The 23,809-nt window shown below is 51.8% G+C and overlaps 1 long non-coding RNA gene across 1 annotated transcript in view; it reads right to left on the reverse strand.

Annotated features, from left to right (window-relative positions):
• Positions 1-710: 710 nt before the first annotated feature.
• Positions 711-23,809, reverse strand: part of LOC142907143 (uncharacterized) — a 118,011-nt gene continuing 94,912 nt past the window's right edge. The window contains exons 2-10 of the long non-coding RNA XR_012930839.1: positions 4,860-7,791; positions 4,627-4,689; positions 4,355-4,470; positions 3,221-4,299; positions 3,104-3,147; positions 1,558-2,912; positions 1,257-1,439; positions 989-1,073; positions 711-821 (exon numbers count right to left, since the gene is read on the reverse strand). This is a non-coding gene — a long non-coding RNA (uncharacterized LOC142907143). The remainder of the gene's footprint in view (positions 822-988; positions 1,074-1,256; positions 1,440-1,557; positions 2,913-3,103; positions 3,148-3,220; positions 4,300-4,354; positions 4,471-4,626; positions 4,690-4,859; positions 7,792-23,809) is intronic.

A 23,809-nucleotide genomic window follows, 5' to 3' on the forward strand; every position in this document is an offset into this window, starting at 1 on the left:
TGTTGATGATGTTGATGTTGATGATGTTGATGATGATGTTGATGATGATGATGTTGATGATGTTGATGTTGATGATGTTGATGATGATGATGTTGATGATGATGATGATGTTGATGATGATGATGATGTTGATGATGGTGATGTTGATGATGATGTTGATGATGATGTTGATGATGGTGATGATGATGATGATGTTGATGACGTTGATGATGATGATGTAGATGTTGATGATGATGCTGATGATGCTGATGATAATGATGTTGATGATGATGATGTTGATGCTGATGCTGATGATGATGTTGATGATGATGACGTTGATGATGATGTTGACGATGTTGATGATGGTGATGCTGATGATGATGATTGTGATGATGATGTTGATGATGATGCTGATGTTGATGATGTTGATGTTGATGATGTTGACGATGGTGATGATGATGTTGATGATGTTGATGATGATGTTGATGATGATGATGGTGATGATGATGATGACGTTGATGATGTTGATGATGATGATGTTAATGATGATGCTGATGATGATGTTGATGATGATTCCACGCTGCAGAGTTGCGAGCCGCCAGCTTACAGTGACGACGAGGACGAGGTGGAGGAGGTGGACGAGGTGGAGGAGGTGGACGAGGTGGACGAGGTGGACGAGGAGTGGGTGGAGGATGATGGAGACGCGATGGGGAGACAGAAGCTGGAGTGGGATGACACCACACTCACCTAAACTCACCACACACTCACCTAAACTCACCACACACTCACCTAAACTCACCACACACTCATCACTCACTCACCTAAACTCACCACTCACTCACCTAAACTCACCTAAACTCACCACACACTCACCTAAACTCACCAAACACTCACCTAAACTCACCACACACTCACCTAAACTCACCACACACTCACCTAAACTCACCACACACTCACCTAAACTCACCACACACTCACCTAAACTCACCACACACTCACCTAAACTCACCTAAACTCACCACACACTCATCACTCACTCACCTAAACTCACCACTCACTCACCTAAACTCACCACACACTCATCACTCACTCACCTAAACTCACCACTCACTCACCTAAACTCACCACACACTCACCTAAACTCACCACTACCACTCACCACTCACTCACCTAAACTCACCACTCACTCACCTAAACTCACCACACACTCACCTAAACTCACCACACACTCACCTAAACTCACCACTACCACTCAACTAAACTCACCACTCACTCACCTAAACTCACCACACACTCACCTAAACTCACCACTACCACTCACCTAAACTCACCACACACTCACCTAAACTCACCACACACTCACCTAAACTCACCACACACTCACCTAAACTCACCACACACTCACCTAAACTCACCACTCACTCACCTAAACTCACCACTACCACTCACCACTCACTCACCTAAACTCACCACACACTCACCTAAACTCACCACACACTCACCTAAACTCATCACACACTCACCTAAACTCACCACTACCACTCAACTAAACTCACCACTCACTCATCACTCACTCACCTAAACTCACCACACACTCACCTAAACTCACCACACACTCACCTAAACTCACCACACACTCACCTAAACTCACCACACACTCACCTAAACTCACCACACACTCACCTAAACTCACCACACACTCACCTAAACTCACCACTCACTCACCTAAACTCACCACTACCACTCACCACTCACTCACCTAAACTCACCACACACTCACCTAAACTCACCACACACTCACCTAAACTCATCACACACTCACCTAAACTCACCACTACCACTCAACTAAACTCACCACTCACTCATCACTCACTCACCTAAACTCACCACACACTCACCTAAACTCACCACACACTCACCTAAACTCACCACACACTCACCTAAACTCACCACACACTCACCTAAACTCACCACTCACTCACCTAAACTCACCACACACTCATCACTCACTCACCTAAACTCACCACTCACTCACCTAAACTCACCACACACTCATCACTCACTCACCTAAACTCACCACACACTCACCTAAACTCACCACTACCACTCACCTAAACTCACCACACACTCACCTAAACTCACCACACACTCACCTAAACTCACCACACACTCACCTAAACTCACCACACACTCACCTAAACTCACCACTCACTCACCTAAACTCACCACTACCACTCACCACTCACTCACCTAAACTCACCACACACTCACCTAAACTCACCACACACTCACCTAAACTCATCACACACTCACCTAAACTCACCACTACCACTCAACTAAACTCACCACTCACTCATCACTCACTCACCTAAACTCACCACACACTCACCTAAACTCACCACACACTCACCTAAACTCACCACACACTCACCTAAACTCACCACACACTCACCTAAACTCACCACTCACTCACCTAAACTCACCACACACTCATCACTCACTCACCTAAACTCACCACTCACTCACCTAAACTCACCACACACTCATCACTCACTCACCTAAACTCACCACTACCACTCACCTAAACTCACCACTACCACTCACCACTCACTCACCTAAACTCACCACTCACTCACCACTCACTCACCTAAACTCACCACTCACTCACCTAAACTCACCAAACACTCACCTAAACTCACCACACACTCACCTAAACTCACCACTCACTCACCTAAACTCACCACTCACTCACCTAAACTCACCACACACTCACCTGAACTCACCACACACTCACCTAAACTCACCACTCACTCACCTAAACTCACCACTCACTCACCTAAACTCACCACTACCACTCACCACTCACTCACCTAAACTCACCACACACTCACCTAAACTCACCACTCACTCACCTAAACTCACCACACACTCACCTAAACTCACCACTCACTCACCTAAACTCACCACACACTCATCACTCACTCACCTAAACTCACCACTCACTCACCTAAACTCACCACACACTCATCACTCACTCACCTAAACTCACCACTCACTCATCTAAACTCACCACACACTCATCACTCACTCACCTAAACTCACCACACACTCATCACTCACTCACCTAAACTCACCACACACTCACCTAAACTCACCACTACCACTCACCTAAACTCACCACACACTCACCTAAACTCACCAAACACTCACCTAAACTCACCACACACTCACCTAAGCTCACCACTCACTCACCTAAACTCACCACTCACTCACCTAAACTCACCACACACTCACCTAAACTCACCACACACTCATCACTCACTCACCTAAACTCACCACACACTCACCTAAACTCACCACACACTCACCTAAACTCACCACTCACTCACCTAAACTCACCACACACTCACCTAAACTCACCACACACTCACCTAAACTCACCACACACTCACCTAAACTCACCACTCACTCACCTAAACTCACCACACACTCACCTAAACTCACCACACACTCACCTAAACTCACCACTCACTCACCTAAACTCACCACTACCACTCACCTAAACTCACCACACACTCACCTAAACTCACCACACACTCACCTAAACTCACCACTCACTCACCTAAACTCACCACACACTCACCTAAACTCACCACACACTCACCTAAACTCACCACTACCACTCACCTAAACTCACCACACACTCACCTAAACTCACCACTACCACTCACCTAAACTCACCACACACTCACCTAAACTCACCAAACACTCACCTAAACTCACCACACACTCACCTAAACTCACCACTACCACTCAACTAAACTCACCACTCACTCATCACTCACTCACCTAAACTCACCACTCACTCACCACTCACTCACCTAAACTCACCACACACTCACCTAAACTCACCAAACACTCACCTAAACTCACCACTACCACTCACCACTCACTCACCTAAACTCACCACACACTCACCTAAACTCACCACACACTCACCTAAACTCATCACACACTCACCTAAACTCACCACTACCACTCAACTAAACTCACCACTCACTCATCACTCACTCACCTAAACTCACCACACACTCACCTAAACTCACCACACACTCACCTAAACTCACCACACACTCACCTAAACTCACCACACACTCACCTAAACTCACCACTCACTCACCTAAACTCACCACACACTCATCACTCACTCACCTAAACTCACCACTCACTCACCTAAACTCACCACACACTCATCACTCACTCACCTAAACTCACCACTACCACTCACCTAAACTCACCACTCACTCATCACTCACTCACCTAAACTCACCACTCACTCACCTAAACTCACCACTACCACTCGCCACTCACTCACCTAAACTCACCACTCACTCACCACTCACTCACCTAAACTCACCACTCACTCACCTAAACTCACCAAACACTCACCTAAACTCACCACACACTCACCTAAACTCACCACTCACTCACCTAAACTCACCACTCACTCACCTAAACTCACCACACACTCACCTGAACTCACCACACACTCACCTAAACTCACCACTCACTCACCTAAACTCACCACTCACTCACCTAAACTCACCACTACCACTCACCACTCACTCACCTAAACTCACCACACACCTAAACTCACCACTCACTCACCTAAACTCACCACACACTCACCTAAACTCACCACTCACTCACCTAAACTCACCACACACTCATCACTCACTCACCTAAACTCACCACTCACTCACCTAAACTCACCACACACTCATCACTCACTCACCTAAACTCACCACTCACTCATCTAAACTCACCACACACTCATCACTCACTCACCTAAACTCACCACACACTCATCACTCACTCACCTAAACTCACCACACACTCACCTAAACTCACCACTACCACTCACCTAAACTCACCACACACTCACCTAAACTCACCACACACTCACCTAAACTCACCACACACTCACCTAAACTCACCACACACTCACCTAAACTCACCACTCACTCACCTAAACTCACCACTCACTCACCTAAACTCACCACACACTCACCTAAACTCACCACACACTCACCTAAACTCACCACACACTCATCACTCACTCACCTAAACTCACCACACACTCACCTAAACTCACCACACACTCACCTAAACTCACCACTCACTCACCTAAACTCACCACACACTCACCTAAACTCACCACACACTCACCTAAACTCACCACACACTCACCTAAACTCACCACTCACTCACCTAAACTCACCACACACTCACCTAAACTCACCACACACTCACCTAAACTCACCACTCACTCACCTAAACTCACCACTACCACTCACCTAAACTCACCACACACTCACCTAAACTCACCACACACTCACCTAAACTCACCACTCACTCACCTAAACTCACCACACACTCACCTAAACTCACCACACACTCACCTAAACTCACCACTACCACTCACCTAAACTCACCACACACTCACCTAAACTCACCACTACCACTCACCTAAACTCACCACACACTCACCTAAACTCACCAAACACTCACCTAAACTCACCACACACTCACCTAAACTCACCACTACCACTCAACTAAACTCACCACTCACTCATCACTCACTCACCTAAACTCACCACTCACTCACCACTCACTCACCTAAACTCACCACACACTCACCTAAACTCACCAAACACTCACCTAAACTCACCACTACCACTCACCACTCACTCACCTAAACTCACCACACACTCACCTAAACTCACCACACACTCACCTAAACTCACCACACACTCACCTAAACTCACCACACACTCACCTAAACTCACCACTACCACTCACCTAAACTCACCACACACTCACCTAAACTCAACACACACTCACCTAAACTCACCACACACTCACGTAAACTCACCACACACTCACCTAAACTCACCACACACTCACCTAAACTCACCACACACTCACCTAAACTCACCACACACTCACCTAAACTCACCACTACCACTCACCTAAACTCACCACACACTCACGTAAACTCACCACACACTCACCTAAACTCACCACACACTCACCTAAACTCACCACACACTCACCTAAACTCACCACTCACTCACCTAAACTCACCACACACTCACCTAAACTCACCACTCACTCACCTAAACTCACCACACACTCACCTAAACTCACCACACACTCACCTAAACTCACCACTCACTCACCTAAACTCACCACACACTCACCTAAACTCACCACACACTCACCTAAACTCACCACACACTCACCTAAACTCACCATACACTCACCTAAACTCACCACTACCACTCACCACTCACCACTACCACTCACCTAAACTCACCACTACCACTCACCACTCACTCACCACTCACTCACCTAAACTCACCACTCACTCACCACTCACCACTCACTCACCTAAACTCACCACACACTCACCTAAACTCACCACTCACTCACCACTCACTCACTCACTCACCTAAACTCACCACTACCACTCACCTAAACTCACCACTCATTCACCTAAACTCACCACTCACTCACCACTCACTCACCACTACCACTCACATAAACTCACCAATACCACTCACCACTCACTCACCACTCACTCACCTAAACTCACCACTCACTCACCACTCACTCACCTAAACTCACCACACACTCACCTAAACTCACCACTTACTCACCACTCACTCACCTAAACTCACTCACCAAAACTCACCACTACCACTCACCTAAACTCACCACTACCACTCACCTAAACTCACCACTCACTCACCTAAACTCACCACTCACTCACCACTCACTCACCACTACCACTCACCTAAACTCACCACTCACCTAAACTCACCACTCACTCACCTAAACTCACCACTACCACTCACCTAAACTCACCACTACCACTCACTCACCACTCACTCACCTAAACTCACCACTCACTCACCACTCACTCACCTAAACTCACCACTCACTCACCACTCACTCACCTAAACTCACCACTCACTCACCTAAACTCACCACTACCACTCACCACTCACTCACCTAAACTCACTCACCACTCACTCACCACACACTCACCACACACTCACCTAAACTCACCACTACCACTCACCTAAACTCACCACTCACTCACCACTCACTCACCACTCCCATTCATCACTCACTCATACACTCACTCACCTAAACTCACCACTCACTCAACACTCACTCACCTAAACTCACTCACCACTCACTCACCACACACTCACCTAAACTCACCACTACCACTCACCACTCACTCACCTAAATTCACCACTACCACTCACCACTCACTCACCTAAACTCACCACTCACTCACCTAAACTCACCACTACCACTCACCACTACCACTCACCACTCACTCACTCACCACTCACTCACCTAAACTCACCACTCACTCACCACTCACTCACCTAAACTCACCACACACTCACCTAAACTCACCTAAACGCACCACTACCACTCACCACTACCACTCACCACTACCACTCACCTAAACTCACCACTCACCACTTACTCACCTAAACTCACCACTCACTCACCACTCACTCACCACTCACTCATACACTCACTCATACACTCACTCACCTAAACTCACCACTACCACTCACCTAAACTTACTACTCACTCACCACTCACTCACCACTCCTACTCACTACTCACTCATACACTCACTCACCAAAAACTCACCACTGCCACTCACCTAAACTCACCACTCACTCACGTAAATTCACCACTCACTCACCACTCACTCACTCACTCACCACTCACTCACCTAAATTCACCACTCACTCACCACTCACTCACTCACTCACCACTCACTCACCTAAACTCACCACTCACTCACCTAAACTCACCGCACACTCACCTAAACTCACTACTCACTCACCTAAACTCACCACTCACTCACCACTCCCTCACCACTCACTAACCACTACCACTCACTCACCACTCACTCACCACTCACTCACCCACTCACTCACCCACTCATTCATTCACCACTCACTCACCACTCACTCACTCACTCACCCACTCACTCACCCACTCACCCACTCACTCACCACTCACTCACCACTCACTCACTCACTCACCACTCACTCACTCACTCACTTACTAAACTCACCACTCACTCACCACTCATTCACTCACCACTCACGCACACAGATACAACACTTACCATCACCACCACCATCACTACATCATCATCACCACCATCACCACCACCACCTTCACCATCACCACCACCATCATCACCACCACCATCACCATCACCACCACCACCCCCATCACCACCACCACCATCACCACCATCACTATCACCACCATCACCACAACCACCATCACCACCACCATCATCATCATCACCACCACCATCATCATCATCACCACCATCACCACCACCACCTTCACCATCACCACCACCATCATCACCATCACCACCATCACCATCACCACCATCACCATCACCACCACCACCATCACCACCATCACCACCATCACCATCACCACCACCATCACCACCATCACCACCACCACCATCACCACCATCACCACCATCACCATCACCACCATCACCACCACCACCATCACCACCACCATCACCACCATCACCATCACCACCACCATCACCATCACCACCATCACCACCATCACCACCACCACCATCACCACCACCACCACCATCACCACCATCACCACCATCACCATCACCACCACCATCACCATCACCACCATCACCACCATCACCACCACCACCATCACCACCACCACCATTATCACCACCATCACCACCACCACCATCACCACCACCATCACCACCACCACCATCACCACCACAACCATCACCACCACCACCATCACCATCACCACCACCATCACCACCATCACCACCATCACCACCACCACAATCACCACCATCACCACCATCACCACCACCATCACCACCACCATCATCACCACCACCACCACCATCACCACCACCACCACCATCACCACCACCACCATCACCACCATCACTATCACCACCATCACCATCACCACAATCACCATCACCACCACCATCATCATCACCACCACCATCACCACCATCATCACCACCACCATCACCACCATCATCATCATCATCACCACCACCACCTTCACCATCACCACCACCATCATCACCATCACCACCATCACCATCACCACCACCACCATCACCACCATCACCATCACCACCACCATCACCACCATCACCACCACCACCATCACCACCATCACCACCATCACCATCACCACCATCACCACCACCACCATCACCACCACCATCACCACCATCACCATCACCACCACCATCACCACCATCACCACCATCACCACCATTATCACCACCATCACCACCACCACCATCACCACCACCATCACCACCATCACCATCACCACCACCATCACCACCATCACCACCATCACCACCATTATCACCACCATCACCACCATCACCACCACCATCACCACCACCACCATCACCACCACAACCATCACCACCACCACCATCACCACCACCACCATCACCACCACCACCATCACCACCACAACCATCACCACCACCACCACCATCACCACCACCACCATCACCACTATCATCACCACCACCACCATCACCACCATCACCACCACCATCACCACCATCACCACCACCATCACCACCATCACCACCACCATCACCACCGCCACCATCACCACTACCATCACCACCACCATCACCACCACCATCACCACCACCATCACCACCATCATCACCACCGCCACCACCATCACCACAACCATCACCATCACCACCACCACCATCACCACCATCACCACCACCATCACCATCACCACCACCATCATCACCACCATCACCACCATCACCACCACCACAACCATCACCACCATCATCACCATCACCACCACAACCATCACCACCACCACCATCATCACCACCACCAACCCTAGACGCATCGTCTGAACTTAGCAGATTGTTTAACTATTTAACTCAACAATATTTATTATTAGCCGGGCCTCATTAATATTAAGTAGGCGGTCAATCCGAGCCACACCCTCCTAATGAATATTAAGTAGGTGGTCAATCCGAGCCCCACCCACCTAATGAATATTAAGTAGGCGGTCAATGCTAGCGCCACCCACCTAATGAATATTAAGCAGGTGGCCGATCTTGGCGCCACCCACCTAATGAATATTAAGTAGGTGGACAACGTTAGCTGCGCTCACCTAATGAATATTTAGTAGGTGGCCGATATAAACCACGCCCACCTAATGAATATTAAGTAGGTGGTCAATCTTGGCGCCACCCACTTAATGAATATTAGGTCGGTGGCCCTTCCCCATTGGCCGATGTGAATATGAATATTAATTAGGCGTTAACCCGTGTATTTCGACACCAATGTGAATATTATTATTATGATCTCGTGCGCGTGCTGTGAATATTAATTGTTTGAGCAGTCTTTCCTCGTGCGGACCGTGGTTCTGTGTGAATATTAATTGGTGTATATTTGACACGACACGAGCGAGTCGGAACAATGTCATTGTTATCACTTTACACGTTCAATTATCACCTACCCCCCATGTCCCCCATTGGGTTCACTTGGTTTCGCCCATTGGCATACATTCGGTGGCTGCAATTGGACCATACCAAGTGTGCCTCGCTTAAGAGGGGGGAATGTGTTGTCCCCCATTGGGTTCACTTGGTTTCGCCCAGTCGCATGCATTCGGTGGCTACAATTGGACCATACCAAGTGTGCCTCCATTAAGAGGGGGGAGGGTGGAATGTGTTGTCCCCCATTGGGTTCACTTGGTTTCACCCATTGGCATACATTCGGTGGCTGCAATTGGGCCATACCAAGTGTGCCCCGATTAAGAGGGGGGGAAAGTGTTGTCCCCCATTGGGTTCACTTGGTTTCGCCCAGTCGCATACATTCGGTGGCCACAATTGGACCATACCAAGTGTGCCTCGCTTAAGAGAGGGGAGGGTGGAATGTGTTGTCCCCCATTGGGTTCACTTGGTTTCGCCCAGTCGCATGCATTCGGTGGCTACAATTGGACTATACCAAGTGTGCCTCCATTAAGAGGGGGGAAGATGGAATGTGTTGTCCCCCATTGGGTTCACTTGGTGTCGCCCAGTCGCATGCATTCGGTGGATACAATTGGACCATACCAAGTGTGTCTCGACTAAGAGGGGGGTGGAATGTGTTGTCCCCCATTGGGTTCACTTGGTGTCGCCCAGTCGCATGCATTCGGTGGATACAATTGGACCATACCAAGTGTGCCTCGCTTAAGAGGGGGGAGGGTGGAATGTGTTGTCCCCCATTGGGTTCACTTGGTTTCGCCCAGTCGCATGCATTCGGTGGTTACAATTGGACCTTACCAAGTGTGCCCCGATTAAGAGGGGCGAAAGTGTTATCCCCCATTGGGTTCACTTGGTTTCGCTCAGTCGCATACATTCGGTGGCCACAATTGGACCATACCAAGTGTGCCTCCATTAAGAGGGGGGAGGGTGGAATGTGTTGTCCCCCATTGGGTTCACTTGGTTTCGCCCAGTCGCATGCATTCGGTGGTTACAATTGGACCATACCAAGTGTGCCCCGATTAAGAGGGGCGAAAGTGTTGTCCCCCATTGGGTTAACTTGGTTTCGCCCAGTCGCATACATTCGGTGGCCACAATTGGACCATACCAAGTGTGCCTCGCTTAAGAGGGGGAAGGGTAGAATGTGTTTTCCCCCATTGGGTTCACTTGGTTTCGCCCAGTCGCATGCATTCGGTGGCTACAATTGGACCATACCAAGTGCGCCCCGATTCTGTGGGGGTGTTTAATCCGTGGGTTGTGTGTGTGTCTCTTGTGTTTGTCGTGAGGCCACCCGTTCGTGTTGTTACAGTGACCGTTCACCACGCAACTGGTTGCACGCGACCGGTTGCACGCGACTCAACGTCTGCGTGTGTGCGTGTCGTATGCGCTGTGTGTACCTCTGTGTATAATTATAACATATCCACAATAACAATATTATTTAACCGAAAGTCACCAACGGAATAGTGTCTCTGTCTGTGTGTGTGTCTGTGTGTGTGTCTGTCCGGCAAAACAACCCCCTACCTCCTCGCGGTGCCGGACGGGCAACTCTGTCGTGGACAGTGCTGTGGGGGGAGTTCCAATTTTGATTGGCTCCTCCCCTCATGGCATATGTGTCCACCACAGGGGCTAAACGGGGGCTCTGGACGGGTGCGAGGGGCTGGTAACCCCTCCACCTTCAATTAATTACCACAAAACCACGAATTAAAGTGAAATATGTAACAACTAAGCTTGTGCCGGAGGCCCCGGGGGGCCAGGCGTCTATGACGTCTCCTGGCCAAACCCCAATTGGCGGAGCCAGGAGATTGAATACCTACCCTCGGGGCTACTCCAGAAACAACGAAAAGCCACTACGGGTGGCCACGTGGAATGTTCGAACGCTCACTGCAGAGGAGAGGCTGCCACTCCTCTGTCGGGAGCTGGACCGGTACCGCCTGGATCTATGCGGCATTCAGGAGGTCCGGTGGACCGGCTCTGGCTCCTGCCACCATGAGGGGTGGACAGTCCTCTACTCGGGGCAGCAGACTGCCAAACAACAGGGTGTGGGTCTTCTTTTGAACAAAAGAATGAAGGGGGCGTGGGAGCGTGGCGGTGAGGTGTGGGAAGCTGTAAGCCCCAGGCTACTTTGGGCTCGCCTTCCCATCAACCGGAGGCGAGGAATGGTGGTCGTGGTTACTTATGCCCCCACCGAAGATGAACATCCGTGGAGGGATGCAGGCAAAGCCGATGAGTCAGATGCCTTCTATGACCTCCTGTCACAGGTGCTGGCTAAAGTGGCCCCTCGGGATAGAGTCATCATGTTGGGTGACTTCAATGCCCGAGTTGGTCATGATACTGGCACCTGGTCTGGAGTGATTGGAGGGCATGGGCCAGATCAGCTCAATAACAATGGTAGGAGGCTGCTAGATTTTTGTGCAGCCCATGGGCTTGTAATTACCAACACGCTGTTCCGGCATCGGCGCATCCACACAACATCATGGATGCATGCCGGGTCCAAGCAAGAACATCTGCTGGACTACATAGTGACGGACCAGCGAATGCGAGCCCATGTCCTTGACACCAGGACCTACCGTGGAGCTGATCTGCCCTCTGACCATCGACTAGTCATCTGTAAGATGCGCCTGCCATTCTTCCACTCCGGTGGTGGGTGTACACCCAGGACCCCATTCCAACCTAAAGTGGCCTGGTCTCAGTTATCTGATGAAAGTTGCAAGCGAGAATTTCATCATCGCTTGCGGCTGGGATTGGCATCGTCCCCGACTCCTCCTGATGTCGAGGGTAAATGGGCGAGGTTTAGGACTGTGACTCATGCAGCTGCAATGGCTGCTTTGGGTACGCGGTCCAGACCTCCCCAGACACCCTGGATGACAGAGGAGTTGTTCAGGATGGTTGAGAAAAAGCGACAGGCCCACTGTCATCGGCTACAGAATCCCACGTCAGAGAATGAGGAGGCTTACCGCAGCCTTCGCTCGGAGGTTCGGAGAGCCGTGAGGCGCTGCAAGGATGGGTGGTGGTCGCGGGTTGCTGAGGAGATGGAGTCTGCCTCAGTGGCCCGTGATCACAAATCGCTATTTAACTCCATCAAAAAAGTAACCTGCAGCGCCACACCTATTACCATCATTAGGGGAAAAAACGGTGATCCAATTTCCGACCCCCAGGAACAGGTTCGCAGATTTGCTGAGCATTTCTGTGAGGTCCTGGGGGAGGGAAAATCCCACAGCCAGGAAAACATCGTGGCACAAAGTGAGGATGACCCTGCTGAGGCTGCGGTGCCTCAAATATTGGATGAAGTCACCCCCTGTGAGTGGCTGGCTGAGGTGCCATCTGCTGAGGAAGTATTGAAGGCGATCCGGAGTCTGAGACCAGGAAAGGCAGCGGGCAGAGATGATCTCCCAAGCGAAATGCTGAGGGAGGGTGGCGTTTGTGCACAGACTGCCCTATATGACATCATAACAACAGTCTGGACCACTGGACGGGTTCCGCAGGATTGGAAGGATGCCCTGGTGGTCCCCCTTTTTAAGAAGGGGGACCGCACAGACTGTAACAACTACAGGGGCATCTCACTCCTCAGTGTGCCGGGAAAGGTCCTGGCAAGGATTATTCAGCATCGCCTTGCCAGGCACGCTGAGGAGAGGCTTGCGGAGCCCCAATGCGGTTTCAGGAAAGGGCGGTCCTGCACAGATGCCATATTTTCTGTCCGTCTGCTACAGCAGAGGTGTAGGGAATTCCAACAAGACCTACATCTCTGCTTTATTGACCTGGTCAAGGCCTATGATACCATCAGTAGGCCTGGGCTCTGGGTCGTTCTTCGTGCTTTTGGAGTACCTGACCCTCTGCTCACGATCATTAAGGACCTTCATGATGGTGAGCGGGCCCGGGTAAAACTACGTGGCCGGGAGTCAGAGCCATTCCCTGTACACCTTGGGGTGCGACAGGGATGTCCTCTGGCTCCCACATTATTTAACATCTATTTTGACCACGTAGTTCGTGAAGCCTTCAATAGCTGTACCGGGGGAATCTCCATATGGTACAGATATAATGGGAGGCTAATCGATGCCCGGGTGCGGTCAAGGGATGGCTCCCTATTGCTCAACCACGTTATGTATGCTGATGACTTGGTAATAGCTGCTCAGTCAGAGGAGGAGTTGCAGACGCTGCTGCTGAGACTGGAGCGTGCCACTAAGAGGTGGGGCCTTACCATCAGCCCCACCAAAACTAAGCACCTGCCTGGGTATTTTGTACCATCGGACACTCCACCCCCACAACTCCCAATCGGTGATGGGGCAGTTGTGGAGAGAGTGGAGAGTTTCCCATACCTGGGCAGTGTGCTTATGACTGGCTCCAGTTTAACAGCAGAGGTCTCACTCCGAATCAGTCGAGCGGCAATATCTTTTCATCGGTTGCGTAACGCTGTGTGGAAGCTACCTGGTCTGTCGCTCCGCACTAAGCTTCAGGTCTTCTCGGCCACGGTCATTCCCTCCCTTCTCTACGCTTGCGAAACGTGGACCCCCCTAATGGAACATCTTCGCCGGTTAGAAACATTTAGGCTGACCTGCCTACGATCCATCCTGGGTTTAACCAGACTGGATTGTGTGAGGAGCTCACAAATCCTTGAAAGATCTGGGCAGGGTCCCATCGGTGAGCTCCTCCGGCAGGCAAGGCTGCGATGGCTGGGTCATGTAGCCCGCATGCCCAGCCACCGCATGCCGAAACAGCTTTTGTTTGGCCGGATTGAGGGGGCTAAGCGGGCGCGGCACGGGCTAGAGAAGAGATGGAGTGATGTGGTACGGGAGGACGTGGAGCTGAGTGGACTTGCCGATGACTGGTACCAGCGGTGTCAAGATCGGCCTCTGTGGAGGAGGCTCGTGAAGGATGCTACTGGGCAGTTGGAGGCAGTCGCCCTCCAACAACAACGGAGGGCGGAGGAGCGACGCTCACAACAGCGAGCGGAGCGCTGGGTGGCTAAAGCACAGCAGGTTGGCACAGTAGGGGGCACAGGTGGTGCATCAGCCAGTCATCTCAGTCAGTCGACCCGTGGCACCTGGGTCTGCCCCGTGACCTCCTGCCAGCGGGCGTTCGACACTTCACGTGGCCTCAGGGTGCACATAGCCTGGCACAAGCGTCGTGGTGACGTCACCGCCACTTAGTGGCGAATGGCGGTTGTTGTTGTTGTTGTTGTTGTTGTTGTGTCTGTGTCTGTGTGTGTGTCTGTGTGTGTGTCTGTGTGTCTGTGTGTGTGTGTCTGTGTGTGTCTGTGTGTCTGTGTGTGTCTGTGTGTGTGTCTGTGTGTGTGTGTCTGTGTGTGTGTCTGTGTGTGTGTGTCTGTGTGTGTGCCAAACAACAGGGTGTGGGTCTTCTTTTGAACAAAAGAATGAAGGGGGCGTGGGAGCGTGGCGGTGAGGTGTGGGAAGCTGTAAGCCCCAGGCTACTTTGGGCTCGCCTTCCCATCAACCGGAGGCGAGGAATGGTGGTCGTGGTTACTTATGCCCCCACCAAAGATGAACATCCGTGGAGGGATGCAGGCAAAGCCGATGAGTCAGATGCCTTCTATGACCTCCTGTCACAGGTGCTGGCTAAAGTGGCCCCTCGGGATAGAGTCATCATGTTGGGTGACTTCAATGCCCGAGTTGGTCATGATACCGGCACCTGGTCTGGAGTGATTGGAGGGCATGGGCCAGATCAGCTCAATAACAACGGTAGGAGGCTGCTAGATTTTTGTGCAGCCCATGGGCTTGTAATTACCAACACGCTGTTCCGGCATCGGCGCATCCACACAACATCATGGATGCATGCCGGGTCCAAGCAAGAACATCTGCTGGACTACATAGTGACGGACCAGCGAATGCGAGCCCATGTCCTTGACACCAGGACCTACCGTGGAGCTGATCTACCCTCTGACCATCGACTAGTCATCTGTAAGATGCGCCTGCCATTCTTCCACTCCGGTGGTGGGTGTACACCCAGGACCCCATTCCAACCTAAAGTGGCCTGGTCTCAGTTATCTGATGAAAGTTGCAAGCGAGAATTTCATCATCGCTTGCGGCTGGGATTGGCATCGTCCCCGACTCCTCCTGATGTCGAGGGTAAATGGGCGAGGTTTAGGACTGTGACTCATGCAGCTGCAATGGCTGCTTTGGGTACGCGGTCCAGACCTCCCCAGACACCCTGGATGACAGAGGAGTTGTTCACGATGGTTGAGAAAAAGCGACAGGCCCACTGTCATCGGCTACAGAATCCCACGTCAGAGAATGAGGAGGCTTACCGCAGCCTTCGCTCGGAGGTTCGGAGAGCCGTGAGGCGCTGCAAGGATGGGTGGTGGTCGCGGGTTGCTGAGGAGATGGAGTCTGCCTCAGTGGCCCGTGATCACAAATCTCTATTTAACTCCATCAAAAAAGTAACCTGCAGCGCCACACCTATTACCATCATTAGGGGAAAAAACAGTGATCCAATTTCCGACCCCCAGGAACAGGTTCGCAGATTTGCTGAGCATTTCTGTGAGGTCCTGGGGGAGGGAAAATCCCTCAGCCAGGAAAACATCGTGGCACAAAGTGAGGATGACCCTGCTGAGGCTGCGGTGCCTCAAATATTGGATGAAGTCACCCCCTGTGAGTGGCTGGCTGAGGTGCCATCTGCTGAGGAAGTATTGAAGGCGATCCGGAGTCTGAGACCAGGAAAGGCAGCGGGCAGAGATGATCTCCCAAGCGAAATGCTGAGGGAGGGTGGCGTTTGTGCACAGACTGCCATATATGACATCATAACAACAGTCTGGACCACTGGACGGGTTCCGCAGGATTGGAAGGATGCCCTGGTGGTCCCCCTTTTTAAGAAGGGGGACCGCACAGACTGTAACAACTACAGGGGCATCTCACTCCTCAGTGTGCCGGGAAAGGTCCTGGCAAGGATTATTCAGCATCGCCTTGCCAGGCACGCTGAGGAGAGGCTTGCGGAGCCCCAATGCGGTTTCAGGAAAGGGCGGTCCTGCACAGATGCCATATTTTCTGTCCGTCTGCTACAGCAGAGGTGTAGGGAATTCCAACAAGACCTACATCTCTGCTTTATTGACCTGGTCAAGGCCTATGATACCATCAGTAGGCCTGGGCTCTGGGTCGTTCTTCGTGCTTTTGGAGTACCTGACCCTCTGCTCACGATCATTAAGGACCTTCATGATGGTGAACGGGCCCGGGTAAAACTACGTGGCCGGGAGTCAGAGCCATTCCCTGTACACCTTGGGGTGCGACAGGGATGTCCTCTGGCTCCCACATTATTTAACATCTATTTTGACCACGTAGTTCGTGAAGCCTTCAATAGCTGTACCGGGGGAATCTCCATATGGTACAGATATAATGGGAGGCTAATCGATGCCCGGGTGCGGTCAAGGGATGGCTCCCTATTGCTCAACCACATTATGTATGCTGATGACTTGGTAATAGCTGCTCAGTCAGAGGAGGAGTTGGAGACGCTGCTGCTGAGACTGGAGTGTGCCACTAAGAGGTGGGGCCTTACCATCAGCCCCACCAAAACTAAGCACCTGCCTGGGTATTTTGTACCATCGGACACTCAACCCCCACAACTCCCAATCGGTGATGGGGCAGTTGTGGAGAGAGTGGAGAGTTTCCCATACCTGGGCAGTGTGCTTATGACTGGCTCCAGTTTAACAGCAGAGGTCTCACTCCGAATCAGTCGAGCGGCAATATCTTTTCATCGGTTGCGTAACCCTGTGTGGAAGCTACCTGGTCTGTCGCTCCGCACTAAGCTTCAGGTCTTCTCGGCCACGGTCATTCCCTCCCTTCTCTACGCTTGCGAAACGTGGACCCCCCTAATGGAACATCTTCGCCGGTTAGAAACATTTAGGCTGGCCTGCCTACGATCCATCCTGGGTTTAACCAGACTGGATTGTGTGAGGAGCTCACAAATCCTTGAAAGATCTGGGCAGGGTCCCATCGGTGAGCTCCTCCGGCAGGCAAGGCTGCGATGGCTGGGTCATGAAGCCCGCATGCCCAGCCACCGCATGCCGAAACAGCTTTTGTTTGGCCGGATTGAGGGGGCTAAGCGGGCGCGGCACGGGCTAGAGAAGAGATGGAGTGATGTGGTACAGGAGGACGTGGAGCTGAGTGGACTTGCCGATGACTGGTACCAGCGGTGTCAAGATCGGCCTCTGTGGAGGAGGCTCGTGAAGGATGCTACTGGGCAGTTGGAGGCAGTCGCCCTCCAACAACAACGGAGGGCGGAGGAGCGACGCTCACAACAACGAGCGGAGCGCCGGGTGGCTAAAGCACAGCAGGTTGGCACAGTAGGGGGCACAGGTGGTGCATCAGCCAGTCATCTCAGTCAGTTGACCCGTGGCACCTGGGTCTGCCCCGTGACCTCCTGCCAGCGGGCGTTCGACACTTCACGTGGCCTCAGGGTGCACATAGCCTGGCACAAGCATCGTGGTGACGTCACCGCCACTTAGTGGCGAATGGCGGTTGTTGTTGTTGTTGTTGTTGTGTCTGTGTGTGTGTGTCTGTGTGTCTGTGTGTGTGTGTCTGTGTGTGTGTCTGTGTGTGTGTCTGTGTGTGTGTCTGTGTGTGTGTCTGTGTGTGTGTCTGTGTGTGTGTCTGTGTGTCTGTATCTGTGTGTGTCTGTGTGTGTCTGTGTGTGTGTCTGTGTGTCTGTCTGTGTGTGTGTCTGTGTGTGTGTCTGTGTGTGGTTTCGTGGTAATTAATTGAAGGTGGAGGGGTTACCAGCCCCTCGCACCCATCCAGAGCCCCCATTTAGCCCCTGTGGTGGACATATATGCCATGAGGGGAGGAGCCAATCAAAATTGGATCTCCCCCCACAGCATTGTCCACGACAGAGTTGCCCGTCCGGCACCGCGAGGAGGTAGGGGGTTGTTTTTTAAGAAGGGGGACCGCACAGACTGTAACAACTACAGGGGCATCTCACTCCTCAGTGTGCCGGGAAAGGTCCTGGCAAGGATTATTCAGCATCGCCTTGCCATGCACGCTGAGGAGAGGCTTGCGGAGCCCCAATGCGGTTTCAGGAAAGGGCGGTCCTGCACAGATGCCATATTTTCTGTCCGTCTGCTACAGCAGAGGTGTAGGGAATTCCAACAAGACCTACATCTCTGCTTTATTGACCTGGTCAAGGCCTATGATACCATCAGTAGGCCTGGGCTCTGGGTTGTTCTTCGTGCTTTTGGAGTACCTGACCCTCTGCTCACGATCATTAAGGACCTTCATGATGGTGAGTGGGCCCGGGTAAAACTACGTGGCCGGGAGTCAGAGCCATTCCCTGTACACCTTGGGGTGCGACAGGGATGTCCTCTGGCTCCCACATTATTTAACATCTATTTTGACCACGTAGTTCGTGAAGCCTTCAATAGCTGTACCAGGGGAATCTCCATATGGTACAGATATAGTGGGAGGCTGATCGATGCCCGGGTGAGGTCAAGGGATGGCTCCCTATTGCTCAACCACGTTATGTATGCTGATGATTTGGTAATAGCTGCTCAGTCAGAGGAGGAGTTGGAGACGCTGCTGCTGAGACTGGAGTGTGCCACTAAGAGGTGGGGCCTTACCATCAGCCCCACCAAAACTAAGCACCTGCCTGGGTATTTTGTACCATCGGACACTCCACCCCCACAACTCACAATCGGTGATGGGGCAGTTGTGGAGAGAGTGGAGAGATTCCATACCTGGGAAGTGTGCTTATGACCGGCTCCAGTTTAACAGCAGAGGTCTCACTCCGAATCAGTCGAGCGGCAATATCTTTTCATCGGTTGTGTAACGCTGTGTGGAAGCTACCTGGTCTGTCGCTCCGCACTAAGCTTCAGGTCTTCTCGGCCACGGTCATTCCCTCTACGCTTGCGAAACGTGGACCCCCCTAATGGAACATCTTCGCCGGTTAGAAACATTTAGGCTGACCTGCCTACGATCCATCCTGGGTTTAACCAGACTGGATTGTGTGAGGAGCTCACAAATCCTTGAAAGATCTGGGCAAGGTCCCATCGGTGAGCTCCTCCGGCGGGCAAGGCTGCGATGGCTGGGTCATGTAGCCCACATGCCCAGCCACCGCATGCCGAAACAGCTTTTGTTCGGCCGTATCGAGGGGGCTAAACGGGCGCGGCACGGGCTAGAGAAGAGATGGAGTGATGTGGTACAGGAGGACGTGGAGCTGAGTGGACTTGCCGATGACTGGTACCAGCGGTGTCAAGATCGGCCTCTGTGGAGGAGGCTCGTGAAGGACGCTACTGGGCAGGTGGAGGCAGTCGCCCTCCAACAACAACGGAGGGCGGAGGAGCGACGCTCACAACAACGAGCGGAGCGCCGGGTGGCTAAAGCACAGCAGATTGGCACAGAAGGGGGCACAGGTGGTGCATCAGCCAATCATCTCAGTCAGTCGACCCATGGCACCTGGGTCTGCCCCGTGACCTCCTGCCCGCGGGCGTTCGACACTTCACGTGGCATCAGGGTGCACATAGCCTGGCACAAGCGTCGTGGTGACGTCACCGCCACTTAGTGGCGAATGGCGGTTGTTGTTGTGTGTCTGTGTGTGTAGGTCTCTGTGTGTCACTGTGTGAGTGGGGAGTGGTGGTGCAGTGGTTAGCGCACTGTGTGTGAGTGTGGGGAGCGGGATCGAACCCACACCCCCAACCAACTCACCCCCCCACTCACACACTCACTCACACACACACTCACTCACACACTCACACACTCACTCACACACACACTCACACAGTCACTCACACACTCACACACTCACTCACTCACACACTCACTCACTCACACACTCACTCACTCACACACACACTCACACAGTCACTCACACACTCACACACTCACTCACTCACACACTCACTCACACACACACTCACACCCACACTCACACACACTCACCCACTCACACACACACTTACACACACTCACTCACACCCACTCACACACTCACTCACTCACTCACACCCACTCACAAACACTCACTCACACACACTCACTCACACACTCACTCACTCACACACACACTCACACACTCACTCACACACACTCACACCCACTCATTCACACACACTTACACTCACACACTCACTCACACACACACTCACACTCACTCACACACTCACACACCCACTCACTCACACACACTTACACACACACTCACTCACACACACTTACACTCACACACTCACTCACACACTCAGTAACATACTCACACACTCACTCACACCCACACTCACACACACTCACACACACTCACACACTCACTCACACACACTCACTCACACACTCACTCACACACACTCACACACTCACTCACACACACTCACTCACACACTCACTCACTCACACCCACACTCACACACTCACACACACACTCACACAGTCACTCACACACTCACACACTCACTCACTCACACACACACTCACACACACACTCACACACACTCACACACTCACTCACACACACTCACTCACACACTCACTCACTCACACCCACACTCACTCACTCACACACTCACACACCCACTCACTCACACACACTTACACACACACTCACTCACACACACTTACACTCACACACTCACTCACACACTCACTAACATACTCACACACTCACTCACACACACACCCACACTCACACACACTCACACACACTCACACACTCACTCACACACACTCACTCACACACTCACTCACACACACTCACACACTCACTCACACACACTCACTCACACATTCACTCACTCACACACACACTCACACAGTCACTCACACACTCACACACTCACTCACTCACACACACACTCACTCACACACACACTCACACCCACACTCACACACACTCACACAGTCACTCACACACTCACACACACAGTCACTCACACACTCACACACTCACTCACTCACACACTCACTCACACACACACTCACATCCACACTCACACACACTCACACACTCACACACACACTTACACACACTCACTCACACCCACTCACACACACTCACTCACTCACTCACACCCACTCACAAACACTCACTCACACACACATTCACTCACACACTCACTCACTCACACACTCACACCCACACTCACACACTCACACACACTCACACACACACTCACTCACACACTCACACCCACACACACACACAGACTCACTCACTCACACACTCACACACTCACTCACTCACACACACTCACACACTCACTCACACACACACCCACTCACACACTCACTCACACACTCACACACTCACTCACACACACTTACACTCACACACTCACTCACACACTCACTCACACACACTCACACACACTCACACACTCACTCATCCCCCCAAACACACACACACTCACACACTCACTCATCCCCCCAAACACACACTCACACACACTCACACACTCACACACACTCACACACTCACACACTCACTCACACACACTCACTCACCCACTCACCACTCACTCAACCACTCACGACCTCCTGTGTACCAGGCGAGGTAGCCAACATCTCACAGGGTCCGGGATCGAACCCACGACTTCCTGTATACCAGGCGAGGTAGTCAACATCTCACAGGGTCCGGGATCGAACCCACGACCTCCTGTAGACCAGGCGAGGTAGTCAACATCTCACAGGGTCCGGGATCGAACCCACGACCTCCTGTGTACCAGGCGAGGTAGTCAACATCTCACAGGGTCCGGGATCGAACCCACGACCTCCTGTATACCAGGCGAGGTAGCCAACATCTCACAGGGTCCAGGATCGAACCCACGACCTCCTGTACACCAGGCGAGGTAGTCAACATCTCACAGGGTCCAGGATCGAACCCACGACCTCCTGTATGCCAGGCGAGGTAGTCAACATCAGGGTGTGGAGGTGATTATGGACGTGGCTGGACCTTCGACCGGTATCTGAATAATCGCCTCCAATAGAGGCGAACTTTCACCAGCGATAAGACAGAGTAAGCGATAAGCAGCCTATCACACCTACACACAGACAAAGATCCCCCGTGTAGCCTCTAGCAGGCTGTACGGGCAAGTGCTGTCAGTAGCACCTACTCACAGACAAAGATCCCCCAGGTAGCCTCTAGCAGGCTGTAGGGGCAAGTGCTGTTACTAGCACCTACACACAGACAAAGCTCCCCCAGGTAGCCTCTAACAGGCTGTAGGGGCAAGTGTTGTCAGTAGCACCTACACAC

This window comes from Petromyzon marinus, chromosome 75, assembly GCF_048934315.1.
Source record: "Petromyzon marinus isolate PM22_M1 ecotype Great Lakes invasive population chromosome 75, UKy_Petmar_22M1.pri1.0, whole genome shotgun sequence".
NCBI lineage: Eukaryota > Metazoa > Chordata > Hyperoartia > Petromyzontiformes > Petromyzontidae > Petromyzon > Petromyzon marinus.